We start from the raw sequence: 18,988 nt of genomic DNA, 5'->3' as shown, positions 1-18,988 counted from the left end.
ATGCCTTCCCAGTCCCTTATGACGTACAAGAGCATGGCGCCAGTTGTTGTAGCTAGTTGTGGTGAAGACATCTGACGTACTTGAACTGAAATGTCTACATGCATAGCAGAAGAGGGCATTTTTTTCACATGAATATTCCAGCCAATCTCTGTTTTTAAACCATGAGCTGCAAAATGAGCGCCTTACTCCACTGTACAGGCGAGTTGGGTACTTTTTTAAATATACCTGGGCAGGCTCTGTTTTGCCGAGGTCCTCTGGCACTTGCGGGCCGCTGAGGGATGGCGATATTTGGGGCAACGAAGACGGCTGCGGCTGCTCCGCCTCCGCCTACGTGGGAGAGGCGGGCAAAGCCGGCGAGTCGGGCGGGAGGACGTTACCCTAGTTTCCACTGGGTCCGTCTGCGGCGCGTTACGGGCGCGTTACGGGCGCGTTACGGGCACGTTACGGGCACGTTACGGGCACGTTACGGGCACGTTACGGGCACGTTACGGGCACGTTACGGGCACGTTACGGGCACGCTGCGGCTGCATTGAACGTGGCCACTCTAGTCAATGGGTGATATTCCACCAGACGCGCCGCGTTACGGCTCAGAAGCGTCCCAGAAGCGTCTTGCCGCTGGGCTCCGCTCGAAATAGGATTGAAGTCTATTTTTCTACGCGACGCAGCCGTAATGCTGCGTTCACACCGGACGCGATGCGAATATACTAAACGCTCCTATCGCATCGCTCTCGTCGCTCGAGTTTCACCGCGGCTGCCTCTGTGTTTACTCGCATCATTCAAACAAGACGCGCTGGCTCGGGAGCTACAACTACAACAAAATGAACATATTTTACCGTGATTAAATTGTAATACACGTTTCTAAATGATGCCGACGTAACAACATACTGATACCGGTTAGTAAAAACCATGAATGAATGCTTTGACAAGTCTGCAGACAGACGGCAGGCAAAAAACCTTTTAGAATGCTTGTTTTCTGAATGGAGATTGGGTTGACCAGGCTAAGCTAACGTTATATATGCTCACTTCACACTCATAACAACGGCCTACAGACATAAATAAACCAGTGACTGTATTCGCCATGACACAGACAGTCTGTGGTTTGTTCTTGTTTAACTTTTGTACAGTTTCTGAACAGATATGAGGAGCTGTGATCTCTGTGTGCTAACTGCTAACTGCTGATGTTTTCTGGTTGAACGTCAGTGACGGCAGGCTGAGATCCTCACCGCTGATTGCCTTCCGTCAACGAACGCGTCACGTGAATTTGACGCCTGAGTTGAAAAAATTGAACTCTCACATTTGACGCGGCCCCCTTCAATCGCCTCAATCACGTGATTCGCGCCGCGTCCACCGCTTCATGCGCGCCGTCGGAGCGAATTCGCGTCTGATCGTGTCTCTGCATTGACTTTACATGTAATCGCGACCCCCCCCAAACGTCGCATCGCGTCCGGTGTGAACGTAGCATAAGGTAATGTCGGAACGGTGACAGCATCCGGCCCACCCCCCAAAACCGGTTCCTTCTCCTCCCCCCATCCCTCCTCTGTAGTCTTTCCAGTAGGAGAATAAAGGCCAGCGTTCTCCTTTGGTTTACAGGCACTGTGTGTAATAATTATGATGATGAATGCTTTTTTTTTACCACTAAAATACAGCAACCCATCTTTGATTCATGTTGTTTTTAACTGGACTATTACAATTATTATTAATTATGTCTGCAGTCTACAACACAACAAAATAGGAAATAACAACAATAAACACGACTTAAACAGACACAAAAATAAACCATTTAACTACGTAGCCTACTTACTTTCTTGTAGAAGTACAAATGTCCAGGAAATATGCCCAAATCAACAAGAACTGCGAGCCGGCAGGCACGACGCTCCGCTTCCTTCTGAAACGCTTGTGAAACGCGCCCGGTAGGGTATGACGCCGGAGGAGGCCGGACCATGATCTGAACTGTTAGATGCAGTGTTACTGCTGGCGATTAGGGCTGGTTGTTTTAACCATTTTCTGATGTCCATGATCATTGACTGGTGCTGCGTAAGCACCTTGCAGATGAGATGACGAACGCGCAGCGGCACAGGTCACGCGCACCTGACATAATAACGTTACTTACCGTTTGAATTGACCAAATAAATGCAGCAGACAATGTTATTTAACCACAATTACTATTTATTTCAATGATATTCTTCTTCTTATTACTATTATTATTATTATTATTATTATTATTATTATTATTATTATATATGTAATATTTTTCACTTTTAATTTTTTTTTTACTTTAATTTCTTCTTTTTTTTCACTTTTCATTTTTCAAATGAGGGTGCATAACGACTGAACTGAGGGTGCAATGCACCCACACTGTATGTACTGTACGTCCACACAGCAGCTTTAAACAAATCTTCCAACGCTTCCAACGCTTCTCTGCCCAGGGATGACGTCACTTTGCCTCGCTTTTCGCCGAACTGCATTGTGGGGGAGCGAAGCGAAGATTTCCAGGATTTCCAGGATTCAAAAGTTGAGCAATGTTCAACTTTTGAAGCTGAGCTGGAAGCGTCAGCCAATCAAATCCCGTTTTATGCAAATCTGACAGTACAAGCGCTAGCCAATCAAACCACGTGTATGCTGGGAGAGCCAGACCGCAGTTCATTTCCTCATATTCCAAACGAGAAATTACGGTAGCAAATTACCCGGTTCTTTACGACCAGACTATTTACCGGGATACAAACCGGAGGAACCAGGCATGGAGGGAGGTGGCAGAGACAGTGGGTGAAACTGGTTGGTTTTCGCCTGTTTGGGGAGTTTATATATATCTATATCGCTCGCATAAAATCCCCGTTTTTTTTTGCTTTGTATGTCGGGGGCGGGAGATTCATGTGATTGGTTGTTGGTCGCGTTGCTCCCAACAATCCCCAAGCTTTCAGACATGCCCAGCTCCAAGATTTTCAAGATTTTTTCAAAGCTGCTGTGTGGACGTACCAATAGTATCAATAATAGGTTTTATAATGTGTACACAATAGGTTAAGTGTCAAGGCTCTTGATTAAAGGTGGGGTAGGTAAGTTTGAGAAACCGGCTCGAGATACACTTTTTGTTATATTCCATGGAATGCTCTTAAGTGCTTTGACCAAAAATCCATACAAATATTTCATCTGTGGAAGTAGTACTGTAAAAAGCACGACCAATCATCTGACCCGGCCCGGCTAAAATGACTGGATGGCCTACCTGCCTGTCAGCCTTCCATCTGGGCACAAACTTACCTTGTGCCCTCATTGGTCATGTGCGCGTTCGTGTGTGTTGGAGGAGGGGCTCAAGGAAGTGGCATATTTTTTCCGGCTGTGTATTTTCAAATTCTAGCGCACTCGAGCTGGTTTTTTCAAAATTACCTACCCTCCTCCTGTGCGTGTGTGTGTGTGTGTGTGTGTGTGTGTGTGTGTGTGTGTGTTGGACCAATTATATCTTAAAATTCAGAAAAACTCCACATAATGACTTTAACTGAATGCAATGACTGTTGCCTAGGCAACTGGAAGTGCACCAGCTAGTTAGCAATGCGCATTAGCTGCACATGTTTTAAGACTTTCAACCATTGTTACCTTAATGTTACAGGCGTTCATAGCCACAAGAAAAACACTCTGACAGATGTAGGTAAGCCCTTTGGTCTACAGTGAATGACGTATAACTAACTGCAAAGAAAAACAACTCAACTATGTGAACAGTAGCTAGGCTAACGCTAGCTTAATTATTTTTGTTAACATATTCCAAGAACCAGCAGCGGAGGACGCAGGTGGAGCTGCAGGGTGTCAGCTAAGACTTTTTCGTTATTTTCTACCCATAATTATTGTGTAGTTTTCCATGACGTTCACTCTTTAAAACTAATGCTATTATATAATGTGTTCAAATGTGTTTTCTACAAGCCTAATTGATTTTTTTTTAATGCTGTAACTTCCTCTCGATGATGTTTCCCAATAACCTATTTTATCAGCATTATATGAAGAATTTAAAACGGTACTAGTTCTCCAACAGTTTTTTGTTACAGTATTGTATTATATTATTTTGTTAGGTGCTTCTGCACCTAACAAAATCAGGCACGAGGCACCAGTAGCAGGACAGAGAGGATAGAGGCCAGAGTGTCTCAGGTAAGTACCACTGCATTTCAATGTAGGTGATTATAAGTGTGCTATATTTAAGCTGATATGTTTTTAACATATTCTTATGGAATACCACATCACTTTGAAAGGTAGCTTTTATCGCATGAGTGCCACTTCACCTGCAGTGCTGCATTACGCTGTAAAATGTGTTTTGCAGGCTTCTAAAATAATTATTATCTGAACACACCAGTTGAAAGAGAAAAAAACCTTTCTTTATAATTATTTTCTGGGTATTTCACCGTAAGGAACACATTGATGTCAATAACTTACCCAAAACAGCAGCTGCCATTATTAGAGCTTTAAGGTGCTTAAATTGTGTGTTGAGGTGTACCTGTCCTAATCTGATTTACTGTCGTTTTACTTTGGTGTAGCTTTGTTAGGTTTTCCCCATCATAGGTCTGGTCTTACTTGTTTTACCTCAGGTACATCACATCCTGTGGTCCTAAATTGTGTGTATGAGCTTCATCAACTATAAATACACGCATAAACACACTGTCAGAATTGTTGTACATTTCAGTAATTTTCCACAAGAGCAAGATGTTACACAAGAACTTGGAATCTCTGACTCTGGGCATACTTTTTTAACAGAAATAACATTAACAGAGGTCAAAATATTGTATTATTTGATTTCTAGAAAGTAAATATTTTCTATTGCATTGTGATGCTTTAGATTGGGACTGAAAGACTATGTTGGAGGGCCGAACATTTTATTTCATACACTTTCTGACTGCTATTGTTGGCTGACCTGGGTGTGTCTTTTCCCATAAACCAGACAGTCATTTACCAGTGTTTCTGAGTAGCCTTGCCTTAGGTGTGTTACGCAAATACATCATGGCCAGGGCCGGACTGGGACAATAAGTCAGGCTGGGAATTATACACCCAGCCAGGCCACTACCAGTTTTTTGTGCCATTTTGCTGGATTTATTTGTCAACTTTTACAGCGTTGCTGACTTGCTGCCCATAGTGATAGCCCTCTAAATCTACTACCCAAAAAAAAACATATGGACATGGGTTACTATTTAAAAAAAATTGCAAATCTATTTAGGAACCTATGTGAACATATTTTTAGTGGGAGTGGACCTCAAATCCTATAGGGGGGTCTGGGTGCATGCTCCCCCGGTAGGATTTTTTTTTTAAATGTTGGACTTAAATGCATCAATCTGGTGCACTTTGAGGGGGAAATAAAGAGACTACACCCATATGAAACATAACTGTATACATTTAAATAATCATAAAATCATAAAAACATGGCTATAACCAATAACATACCATATCCAATATTAAAAAACATTGAAACTTGTTTATTTATTTGTTTGTGGTTCATTTATAGTTGTGAGTGTGTCTGGGCTCCTGAACCAGCCTCACCCGTCTCCCCCCTCTCCCCCCTGCTCCTCTTTGAGGCAGCAGCAATGACTAGTTTTAGCTCTCAACAAGTTTTAATAGTTTATCTTACCTTTTTTCACCTAGTTAACGTTTTTATTTTTTATTATTCATGCATATTTTACTAATCACTCCCCCCTCAAATGGAAATATGTGTTTACATAAATGGTGACCAAACCGTTTGAGACCCACAGAGAACTTAGACTAAGTTAACTATCTAAACACTCAGAGAGTCCTTTACCTCACCTGAGCTGTAGTTATCAGTCTCTCAGTCTGACAGGAGAGGACTCTCCTCCACCTTGTTGTTGAAAAAGCTCCTTATATCCGTTAGCGCAGCTAGCTAGCACCAGATGCTAACAACAACAATACACATAACCGGTGCGCGCGCTTTCTCACTCGCTCGCGCCACACATACACTAACACACACCCTCCCGAGCTTGAATGACACAGGGCATTAGTATGATCTGTATGAAAGTGGCCATGTGGGCAGGCCACATCATGTAGACAGCCAGTCACCCTCTGTGAGGCAGAGTCAGACCCACATTTGCGCAGCGTTGCGTTCACAATACATACATTAAAAAAAAAATCCTCAGGCCAGCAGGCCACTTAGCAGGCCAGGCCATCGGGAAACCTCCCGGTCCTCCCGATGGCCAGTCCGGGCCTGATCATGGCTGGAATTGCTTAGGACCCAAGGAAGTCTAGTGTGGGGCGTGATGTTGTTTGAATGAACGGTTCTCGAAAAAGATGCTAACATGAATACAACATGCCAAGCATTCGGTCTATCCAAAATGGGTTGTGCAGAGGCCCTGCTCTGCACTACTTCAGAGCACTACATGATACCCTCCTCAAAGTGCTATCACAATTCTTTGTTTTGGCTAAAACTAATTCTAGGGATTTATACCAGTTGGTTTCTGTAGAAGCTGTCAACGAAAACTCTCCATAATATTATGATGGAGTAACGTATCTTTCTACCATGTTTCTATCTGTTCATTATTATTATTATGACCTGATGTTGAATTGCAGCCTTTTTTTTCTGAGCTCTTTGTAATGCTAGAGAGCCTTCAAATACACAGGAATCAGAACAACATGCTGCCAGTCACCAGCATGTGATTTCCCTATGTAGATTTGAGCAGAGCTGAATCTCAGCAAAACTGCTCTTGGTTTTTTGGTAAAAAAAACGGTGTTATAGGTTTCTCCCACTCTTCTCCCCATTTTCCACAATCTTCTCTTTTTTTAAAACAACCAAAACGTTATGCAGGAAAGGTTGACGTGACTGATGGCGCTGTGTGGAGATGAGTGGAACTTGTCATTTCCTTCCACAGAGCTTTTTAGTGCCACCGCAGGCAGTGGGGGATTCAGTGAGACGAGATATCATCACCTCTGTCATTTTGTTACCATTAACACTTTAATCAAAGCCCTTTAGAGTTTGTGTAAGATATAAGCTCTTGGTGTCATGGTGTTTAACCAGCGTGGGTGTAACACTGATATATCTGTGAGATTTAACGATTAGGGAAATAGGTGCGTTCTGAGCAGGAAGCAGGTCTGCAAATACTTACTGATCTGTTATCACCCAAAATTAAAACACCTCTCATTTAGAGAAGAGGTGAGTTGGCTGCCTCTTGGATCCTGCCATCTAGAGATCAACAATGTTGTTATAGGTCCTACCACACTGGCATCATTTCCCCAAAGGTCATCATTATCACCACATGAATCAGGGTTCTGATCTTAAACAATCTCAGGTTTGAATTGATGATTCTTCTTTAGGAATATTACAGCAGTGTGTGAAGCAAATGTTTATTCATTTTTCTTTTTCTGGTAACACCTACTTAACATCTGCATTTTTCTTTATACCTTCATATTTAAAATCTTGCCCCAAATGTTTTTTTTTTATTAATTGAAGCTGATTTATATCATTCAACCAAATAAGAGTATTTACATTGTTTAGATATTTAAGAATGTTTGTTTATATACCCCATGTTCATTAAGACAACGTTTTTGGTTGCTGTCATCCTTTATTAGACGAAGGGTGAGTGTGTAGTGGGCTGGTATTCTAACCTCTAAAAGGCTATAACTGGAACATACTGTCAAAGGCTGTTGGCAAGAAGCTAATTTTACTGTTCGGTGCATCTCCCACCTATCAACACGCACGCACGCACACAAGGAAAATACTTATTGGTTGCAGCCCTACTTGTAGTATCCATTTGAATGCCACAGAAAGTCAAACATCTTCAGAATATTCAGTGTATTTTAAGCCACGATAAAATGGTGTGTATGTTTGTCTGCGTCTGTTTTCTATTCATACTCCATTACCAAGTTGACGCCAGTGTTAACACCAGGATCGCCCCGGCTCTTTCTCCTTCTCTGTAACATACAAAGTAATTACATCTCTTTCCACTACACACCCCTCCCTCACACACACACACACACACACACACACACACACACACACACACACCACACACACACACACACACACACACACACACACACACACACACACACACACACACACACACACACACACACACAGTCATACCAACATCCTTAGGGAGTCAGTTCTAAGTTTGGGAGCTGCTAAGTCTTGTCAGGAAATCCTATACCCCTCAACCCCTCATTGTCCCTGGGACGCGAGCACTTCACATATGACATTTGAAGAAAGACGATGCTGCAGGAGTGTGGGTGATGTGGGTGTAGGTATGACAGATCTTAGTGCGTCTGTATGTGTCCAAGCTCCTAAGTGTTGTTAAGAGAGATATGTGGATTCATGCATGAATGTACAGTGACTGCATTAATTACTGTATTTACTGAGTGTGAAGCCAAACATGCAGCGAGGTGTGAGGCGTTTGATGCTGCAGGGTTCAGGAAAATATTAGAGGGATGCAAGTATACTTCACAGTAAAATTGCATTTCCTGACTGTCTGGGGGAAGGTTGACACGGTTTGCTGAAGGGATTTTGGAACAACCAACAGGTATGGTGCTACATCTTCGGTGTGGGGGGTGTAGCCAGGTGAAGCCGCTTCATATCTGCCCTCGTCAACTCAAAGCTCAGAGGTCACATCAGCAGTTGTTTGAAGTCAGCCAAAGGTTGTGAGTCTTTTAACAATGCATTTAAGCAAAGCATTTCAGCTATGCAAACTAAATGTTTTGACACACTGTAAAAAACGCACATTATATCAGTTTATTCTAAATCATCTATTAGATTATGAGACCTCTAAGGGCTTGAGCTGCCTCCATGTATTATGGTAGTGTCTTTTGCTGGCATACCATTATGGGAATTGGGGAATATCTGTAAACACACCTCTGTTGACCTCTCGGCCATGATGCCAATATGAATAAACATGAGAGCTCTGTTACAACAGAAGGGCGATGTTGCACACTGGATTAGCTCTCTCTATCTCTGCAGCAAAGCCAGCGAAACTTTTTCTCACTATTATCATTCCAGCCATGACTCTTTCCCATCACTGCTTCTTCTTTGACTTCTCACATTTCCCACAGAAATGCTTCTCCCTTATCTCAGTGTTGAGATAAACATTATTACGCTCTGTTGGCTCCACACAATCTTTCCTCATAGTGGTTGATTATCCCTAATTGACAAAGATGTATGCATTACAAATAGATGGCACTATGCATCTGTAATCAAGCCCAGAGAAAGAATATATTTAAAAAAAGAATTCACAAAAAGAAGAAATTCACCTCACAGGTCCAAAGCTCATGTTGTAGGCTTAGTTGTAATCAGTGTGTTATTTATTTGATTAACTTACAGAATGATTCATTACTCCGCTAAAACCCTGCATACACTGAGGATTTCTTGGCATTTATGTGCAATAATAGATGTGGAAAACATCACATAATTACATATGGGAAATCTCAGGGAAATCAATTTCAATTTAACATTAACATTTTACAATAATGTTGCAAAATCCAGAGGACTTTAAGAATACAAATGGAATAACATACTTGCTACTATTTTTTCTGAATCAATTAAAAAAAAATGCTACATGTATTAAAATAGTTGAACAGAAAGTTATCATGACTGCCCCTCTCAACCATACCTCCTAGAAATACTTTAAGGAAAATGAAATAATGTCAATTCTTGCAACGCTGCAGCGATTAGTTGGCACAATGATTGGTCCATCTGCAAAAAAAAGCAACTGTTAATGGTCAAACAATTATCCAGCTTTTCAACTTTTGACAATTTGCTCATATATCACAGTAAATGAAATATCTTGAAAAAATATCTTGAAATTCTGACAAAAGCTAATCATTAGTTACAGCCTTAATGCTGATATTAAACGTATCTCTTATATATTCACTGTTTTTTTTCTTCATGTCATTACCTTCATAATCTGCTGCAATTTATACATAACTACAATTTCATGGCACTCAGCATTTGGTTATGGTATTGGAAAGACCACTATTTTTTATAAAACATTTTATATAAGTTGACAGTGAATTTAAACATGAGTTTAATTTATTCAAATGAACCTTCTTTTTATGTATTCCTTGAAGTGGTGCACTAGTGTGGTACTACTGTATCTACACACATCTTGCATACTTTGCTGCCTCACCTAATATTTTGTATGTCCCCTCAGGTAAAGTAGGTCATCATCCAGCCCAACTGAAATGTAGCTACTTAGTGTGAATTGGAAATGTACCATTAATTCAATTATGACACAAGCCTTAGCCAACAGAATCCTCAAAGAGCTATTTTAATCATTATTTTTAGAGCACATTTATATTAATATTTAAATCCATGTGTGATATTGCTGAATAACACTGCCATTAGGTGCTTGCCAGCAAACACCTATTTTTTTATTTACAGTACGCGGTGTGTTGCGGGTCACTAATGTTCAGGTTGGCTTCCTCCATGCATTCATTTTCTTTATTTATAGCCGCTGCAGAAGAGCTTTTAAAGTTTTAAAAATAATGAGCCAATCGCTGCTGCTTATTGAAATTCATTAGAATTCACTGTCGCTGAGCCAAATGCACATCACTCTATTGGTAAAGTAACACCTTTAAAAACATTCACATTAAATTGCTCAAATCAAAAATAATATGACCAATGTTTGTATTTAAGTACTTGATAAATAATGATGTGACTTTAAAATAGTATTTCCCTAGTCCCTTTGTTGTAGCGTGCACTTTAAGTAGTATTTATGGGATAACAGAGTGGCTGATGTTTTGGTTGTAAGCCTTGCTCAGAGTGTGTAGTCACTATGGGGTCGTCAGTAGGGGGCTGCTAGTCCGTCGGAGTGCTCTGTGTGAGGCGCCGTCTCCCCACTGAGAGTCTATATGAGTGTTTAGAGGTAGAAGCATGGTACACTTTGCTATTGATAAAACCACCCATACATCTATACAAACACTGAGCACAACACGCTCCCATACGAGCATGAGATGTGGGCGCCTGTCTGATTGATTCATTGTTTGCATGATGAGAGAGAATAATGGCAACATATAATCACAGATCAATGTGTGTTTACTCGAAAGTAGGACGGAGGCAGAAAATACAGCTTCTTAAATGATACTTGGTCACAAATTGAGCGTGCAGCTGTCAGTCAGTGGTGCCATCACCATGGCAACAGCACACGTATTTGTACGGTCCATTATAAAAATGTCTTTTAATAACATATTTCAATTTGATTTTTCTTGCTAGGCGTCTGTGTGGCGTCAGAGTTCTGATGTCACCAAACAGACTCCCAGTCATTTTCCATTACAATCACAGAGAATCCAACAAGTAATGATTAACCTGACCTGACTTTGAACTATATAAGATAACATATTTGTAATAGTTTGCAATCCTTGTGAGTGACCTTCCTCTCTGCTACTTACAAAATGTATTTGGCTAGATTTATTATTACAAATCATATATGGGAAAACAGGAGGACAACAATAATAACTAATGACAATCTTGTTTGTCAGGAAGGACAGTTTACTTTGTTTTCATCTGGTAAGTAAACACACCCGTGTATCAATATAAAGCATCAATAAAAATGGATCACGCAACACAACAGCTGACTCTTTTTAATAAATGTTGACTCAAAGCGGTGGGCTTTTTTTCTGAACTGTAATGTTTGTATAAAAAGGCATGTCCTTCAGCATATCCACTTATGAATTTCCTATGCTGAGGACAGCCACTTTGAAAAATACTTCCCTGAGCAGGCGTGTTTACTGAAACTCACCAACGATAGCTGACCAAACGCTGGATGACTCAACATTGCTTTGTCTTCTCATAAACAATAGATACCGGGATCCACCATGACAGATTATTTAAAAAAATAACCAACACACTAGGGGTGTAACGGTTCACAGAAGTCACGGTTCGGTACGGGTTCGGTACAACAAGAAAAAGCAAAAAAAAGTCCCAAATGCATAATTCCAGGTTTGTTGTTATTTATGTTTGAACAGTAGTGCAAGTTTCAGTTTAAAAATAAGGAACTCTGACATTTTGAATAATTAACTGTATTAAACAGTTAAAAACAAACCATACACAGTACCACACACACTCAGATGGCCATAGTATCTATAATGGCTGATGTCAAACAAAAAGGTTTCATCAAGCTGTAAAACTAAAAAGAATGTCTTGAAAATATTAAAAAATAAAATAATAAGAAAGTGTTTCAAGAGCGCAAAGTCGTTGAAAAACATGCCAATAGCCCCATTAGCATACCGCACCGCTATCGAACAACGCCGACACACCGTCCTCGTCCGATCCACCACTCGCACACCTCATCATTATTGTAGTCCACAGGGAACCCGAAATGTTCCCACACAGCTGATTTAAAAGAAGCAGGTGGGTTCTAGCTCCTGTGTGTTATCTGAAATCGCCATACTAACTTTTCTTCTTCTTGTATTTTGTTCGTTTTCTTGTTGTGTTTCTTATTGTTCTTCATTTGTTGTTTAAGGGCTGCTGGCAAACAGCTTTTAGGCGCAATACCGCCCCCTGGATTATATATAATGTAGAGGATACTGCCCTGAATGACAAAAAAAGGTGTATTCGTCGTGTGACTGCATGTGCCGAACCGTGACGGTACGGGACGAATACGGATACCGTTACACCCCTACAACACACAGAAATGACTGCATTCCCTTCAAAGCAAAAAGCGGATGAATGTGTTGCATAAGGGCTGAAGCTTAACAAAGACCTCTATTGAAAAGGCAGGGCATAATTGAGTGACGACAGCAGAGTCTAAAAAAGAATCTCACTTGTTATTTGCCAAGGTAGCATCTTCTCATCAAGGAAGAGAGGCAGCATGCCCTTCATTTCATTTCATTTCAAACCTTTATTTATACAGATAAAATCCCATTGAGATCATTGATCTCTTTTCCAAGGGAGACCTGTTCAAGTAGTTCCACATGAAACATAAAAGCATAAACAGAACAACAAAAGGACATCATCCAGCATCATTTACAAAATTACCCACATAAACAGGTACTAATAGCTTCCGATTGAGTAGCATCCAACCGAGCTTTAAAAACATTTAGTGGCACCAGATTGTTCAGTTTCCATTTAATTTGCAGACTATTCCAAGACAGAGGAGCTGCGCATCTAAAAGCTGCTTCCCTAAGACAGTCCTAGCAGTTGGCACATTTAATAAAACCACAGCATTCGATCTCAGGCAGTAGCCACTTACAATTCTCCGTGAGATCAGGGAGCAGATATAAGATGGAAGTTTCCCTAACATGGCTTTGTATATAAAAATGTACCAGTGACTGAGCCTCCGTACAGTTAGTGAAAGCAAACCAGCCCTTGCATACAGGGTACAGTGATGGGTTAATGCTTTACAGTTTGTCACAAATCTCAGTGCGCTGTGATACGCAGCATCTAACTCCAGAGAGTCAGGAACAATGTAGGGCTCTGTCTTTATGAGGAGGATGGATTTGATTCACTCTCAATCCCGGGGTCATGGTAAAGCGCTGTTTAAATAAGTGCAACAAGCTTGACTTACTGTCCCATCTTCAGGCTTATGGTATTTCAAAAACAGCACAGAATGCCTTCTACTCATCCCTGAATTTTGGCCTCAATTTTCTTACAGGAAGTGCCTCTCCTTGGAATGTCATTTATACGTTTTAAACAAAACAAAAAGCATACATTCTGAGCTCGTCGGCTAAAAACGGCTAAAAACCAAACCAGCATTCTGTTCATCAGCCAGCTCTTGAATCATTTTGAAGACGTCTACCATGTGACTCCATGTTGGCTTCATTGAATGTTCACTATTATCTGTGGGAAGCAAAATGCCACTCCACGGGAACAACCAGCTTTGTCTCTCAATGCATTATCGTGTGCGCTGATACAAACTGGAAACACACACTCTATGACATTCATCTTCTGAGATTGCATGTGTAGTCTGTAGGCTCGCCTCCTAAGGGGGATACACACTTATTAAAGAACACAAAAGAGACTAGTTTCAGCTTTGACAGCGATGACACATCTCGCCACTGACATGAATATTCAGGCAAGCACTTACCCCTTAATTCACATTTGAATCAGCCTCTTAATTTTCATATGCAAATAAGCAGAATGTGTCATCATCTGGGTAATGACTGGACTGTTTGGGATGATTGGTTCAGTGTGCTTCATTTGCTCGTTGCTCTCTGGAACACAGTCAGTAGGGACATAGTCGGAAAAGATGGATTATAGTCCTGTATGAGCCTGATCATTTTTATTTGACTACTTTGGAGAGATCGAACAGAGACATGAGGTGTAGTGAATGACTTCATCATATTTCACTCATCCGCAATGAGGGTTTTATGAGCTTTTACAATTTGTTTAATTATGAGAGATGATGGTTGGATCCTGGCTCCACATGTTGAAGTGTCCTTGGGGAAAACAATGAACCCCAAATTGCTCCGGATGGTCAGACCAGTGCCATGCATGGTGACTTGGTAGTGAAATGTGTGTGAATGGGTAAATAAGAAGAAAATCCATTTTCCTGCAGCTCTACCATGTTCTGATTGATTTGTCAAATGTTTACATTATAATGTACAACAATAAAACACAGCAAAGCAACACATCCTCACATTTAAAAAAAAAAAACGGAAATGTTTGATATTGTTTCTTGATTAATGACGTAAACTATAAATCATCCAGTTATTTGATGGCAATTGAATAACAAATACATCGGCTTATCCTTCCAGCAAGAGTGTATTTCTTCCCGATTTCCCAAAGGGGGGTATCTCGATAAAGCATGAGCTGTACCCAGACTTAAACTTCTCTCTGAACAAAGAATTGTTTTTCTTTCATCCGGGGCAGGAAGGTTAGAACAGGGCAAAGATTCAAAACATCTATTGTTGCTGTACCTTGCATTTCTTGCAGCAATTTGAAAGCAGCTTAAGGGCTCTGTAGGCATAGTGGCTCATTTTTGTGAATCCAAACATGGGAATTTGCATGTCTGAGCTCAGCCAATACGGATGAGTCTACTCCGCCTGCACTCTGTCTCTGCTGCTCATCCACTAAATCTTCACTGCTGAGTTACTGTCTCTTGTGAATTCAGAGAGCTTGACCTGTAACCTTTGTTTGGTGCCTTTCTCTGTGGCAGAACACTGGCCATTTTTGTATACATTTTCCCTGTTGTGAGCAAGGACTTGAAACTAATTCATTAGTTTATTGACATTAGTCTGTCACCTCTGTTCAGCAATTGAATCAATTGAAATCCAAAACAAATAGTGAGAGAAGAACCACTGGCGATTGTAACCCTGTCAAAGTCACACTGTGTTCATTTGCTCTATTTTCTACACAGTCCATCCATCAGGGGAGTTGCTCCACATTTTATTCTTAGCATTTATTCTCTGCAGGCCCCACCACTGAAGTTCTCCATGTGAGAATATCAAAGGTTCACGGTTCATCTGCCACATATATTGACCTCGGACCACCCACCGTGTATCCCCAAGCTCTCCTTTTAATGTCACATTCCCAAACGTACAATGCATGTTAGCTGGTCATATTCAATCGGTACACAGCAAAGCCAAGCATCTGTCCTTCACACGCACGCACACACACACACACACACACACACACACACACGCACGCACGCACGCACGCACACACACACACACACACACACACACACACACACACACACACACACACACACCATGATATGTGCTGCTGGTGTGTGAAGTGAGTCCATGCTAAGAAAAGCTCCTGCATCCATCGATTGCCCCGATCTATTTTCCTTTCTAGCTCATCCCCTCCACTGAGTGCACCGCTATTTCCTTCACAGTGTCATTGTGACATGTGAAGACGCATGTGGCGTCGCTGACGTTCTAGACAGATTACCAGTCCTTAAATAGATCAACCTTTTGTATCCCCCCCCCCCCCCCCCTTCCCCCCCATCACGCCTTCATTCCATTTTATCTGCTGTATCCATATCACTGTCTTACTGTCTCCTACTCAGTGTTTTTGCTATCAAATAAAGTGGATTACACCAATCCTGGGTGAGATTGCGTGAAATTATGGATTTGTAGCAAAGGTCAAAACCGTTTTATGTCTTCTAAGGATTACATATTCTGTAGGGACAAGACTGAGGGGGATAAAAGGAACATCACTGAAGATCTGACCCTCACTTACCCGTTATGTCCAATCTACAGATTCTTAACGCTTTTTGTATGCATACTCAAATTGAAAAATAAATCAGAATGTTAAACACAAAGTACAATACATTTAAAAAAGGACGCTAGCCAAAGTCTTTCAGTAGACATCACTGTAATATAAGAAAAACAGACCTCAAGCTTACCTGGACGCCCCAAAACGTAACTTATCCTACATGTTACATTTTGTTTATCACGTGTCTCAAAGACAAAGGGAGAGACAAGAGAATAAAAGTGAAAAGTATGTCACCTGAGAGGCATAAAAAAAGAAACGTTTCTAAATGGAGAGGCATAAAAACCAAGAGGATATGGACAGAGCTGAGGCATTGGCACTCTGACAGCTGGTTTTGTTAACTTGGAGACACCGCTCTCCACCATGCCAAGAAAAACTAATTACCAGCATGTCAGATCTCCATCCTAGAAACGGCTACTGCCTTGGCTAATGTAACACCATGCCTTCGCTGCACAACAATGCAGGAGACATGACACGTCATGGCACAGCACTCATGGGAAAGATAGCATTTCCTATCACGCTTATTCAGACACAGCCTGCGGGAAATTCAGCCTCACGGTATGACATTTTATTCAGTCAAACTTGGGCTTTCAGCTCTTTGTCCGCAACCATTCCTGACTGAGATCCTGAAAGAAGAAGATTTTCTTATTATGTAAGCAGTAATGCATGTGTGTGAGGCAAGTAGAGTCTCTCTCTCTCTCTCTCTCTCTCTCGCTGACTCACTTACTATCTCACCACCCGTGATTACAAAACGCAATTTCATTAAATAAAACAGGGGACACTGGTAATGCTGCTTTAAATTAATAAATCCACTACAAAAGCCATTGCATACACATGCGCTTTAAGGCAATTGCCTACATACACACACGCACATACCATATATTACCCAGGTTCCTTAATAATATCCGGTCAAAAACCTAGTTGGAAATGCTTCTGTTGGGTTTCAGGTTATTTCAGTCTGCCTTTTATTGATGTTGCTGGCTTTACAGAATACTTTAAAATGGCCTTTTAAAACATTTATCAACCTTTTACGATGCGCTGTTTAACAGTTTATACAACCATCATTTGGTAAAGAGTTTCTTGTTGCTTTTGTTGGTTGTATTTCTGCGGCTACAAAATAGAATTACACATTTTCATCATGTACTCGACATTGATCATGATATCCAGGTTGTCTGTATCAATGTTTATTTATATAGCCCAATATCACAAATGTTACATTTGTCTCAGTGGTCTTCACAGTGTGTACAGAATATCAGTATGACAATACGACACCCTCTGTCCTTAGACCCTCACATCGTACAAGGAAAAACTTCCGAAGAAAACCCAGTTTAAAGGGAACATGGGAGAAACCTCAGGGAGAGCAACAGAGGAGGGATCCCTCTCCCAGGACGGACAGACGTGCAATAGATGCCGTGTGTAAATTGAAAAGATAATACATTTGCAACATAGGTAGTACAAATGTTTGGAAATGCATGTGTGTATAATAGGAAGATGAATCTGTATCTGTATATTAGTGTCAGACATGGTGAACATATTAATATATACACAACAGCCATCTTCAATCCCTCAATTCCCAGCAATTTGTCTCGTGTTTCTGTTGTTGTAATCAAAATTCATATTGTTTTTTACGCAAACAAGGATTTCCTGATTTATTCATTGACTAAGCTACATCCCATCCCGTCTGTTTCTAATTGTACATTTGATCAATTATTCACGACACGGAAAAAACTATTTTCCATTACAGATACGGTTCGATGGCTTTCTGTGTGACCATGACAAATTGTTTTGTTTCCAATCTACTGTGTACCGTCTAAGTTCACAAAGGTCCGTGCCTTGTGATGAAACCTGCTGTCAGTTAGAGAGTGTGGGTGGTGTCAGTGTTAAGCATATCATCTGTCAACACACACACACACACACACACACACACACACACACACACACCACACACACACACACACACACGCACACACACACACACACACCACACACACACACACACACACACACACGCACACGCACACGCACACACACAGCTTCACTCATTTTGGCATCCAAGGCCAGGGGATATTAGTGTCACTGTGTGTAAGGTTTGCATTAGTTCTCTACAGCTTCCGCCTGGCTGTGTGTCTGTGTGTGTTGTGTCCTGTGGCAGTGGAGACAGTTACATGGCAAGTGTGTGTAAGCGAGTCCCAGAAACACCTGAGCCCCAGTGTCTGCGTGTGTGTGTATGAGTGTGTGGGTTCCCTTGTTGAAGGGTGAGCTCCTGACTGCAGCACCTGTCACTGGGTGTTGATGGTCCATCCTGCTATTCTTACAACCTTCACTCTAATTGGTCATTGGTATCCTGTCACTTCCTTCGATAGGAAATCTTCCATCGAAGTCTCTTTGTTTGCTGCACACTCCTATTGTACATTTCTCTCTTTGTCAGTTGTTTGTTTTATTATAATGAAGTGCAACACCCATAACGTTTCATCTTCCTATGTAACTACCTCGTTACCTGTACAGTAGCTGAAAACACATCTGGCTTTATTAATATTAATATTGGGAGGGATGAAACCCTCTTTAATGGTCACACATGCAGAGCACACAGCACACACAGGGACATTTGTTCTCTGCTTTTAACCCATCCTATTACCAGGAGTCTAGTACTAGGAGCAGTGGGCAGCTATTGTACAGCGCCCGGGGAGCAATGGGAGTGAGGGGGGAAGGGGGATGTCCGGTGCCTTGCTCAAGGGCACCACGGCAGGGCAGGAGGTGAACTGGGACCTCTCCAAGTAGCAGTCTACACTCCATTTTTAGGTCTGGTCGGGGACTTGAACCGGCGACCCTACGGCTCACAGTCCAAGCCCCTACTGACACTAGACACTA

The sequence above is a fragment of the Pseudochaenichthys georgianus genome, chromosome 23 (genome assembly GCF_902827115.2).
Source record: "Pseudochaenichthys georgianus chromosome 23, fPseGeo1.2, whole genome shotgun sequence".
In the NCBI taxonomy this organism is placed as follows: Eukaryota; Metazoa; Chordata; class Actinopteri; order Perciformes; family Channichthyidae; genus Pseudochaenichthys; species Pseudochaenichthys georgianus.
This window is presented reverse-complemented; position numbering follows the sequence as displayed.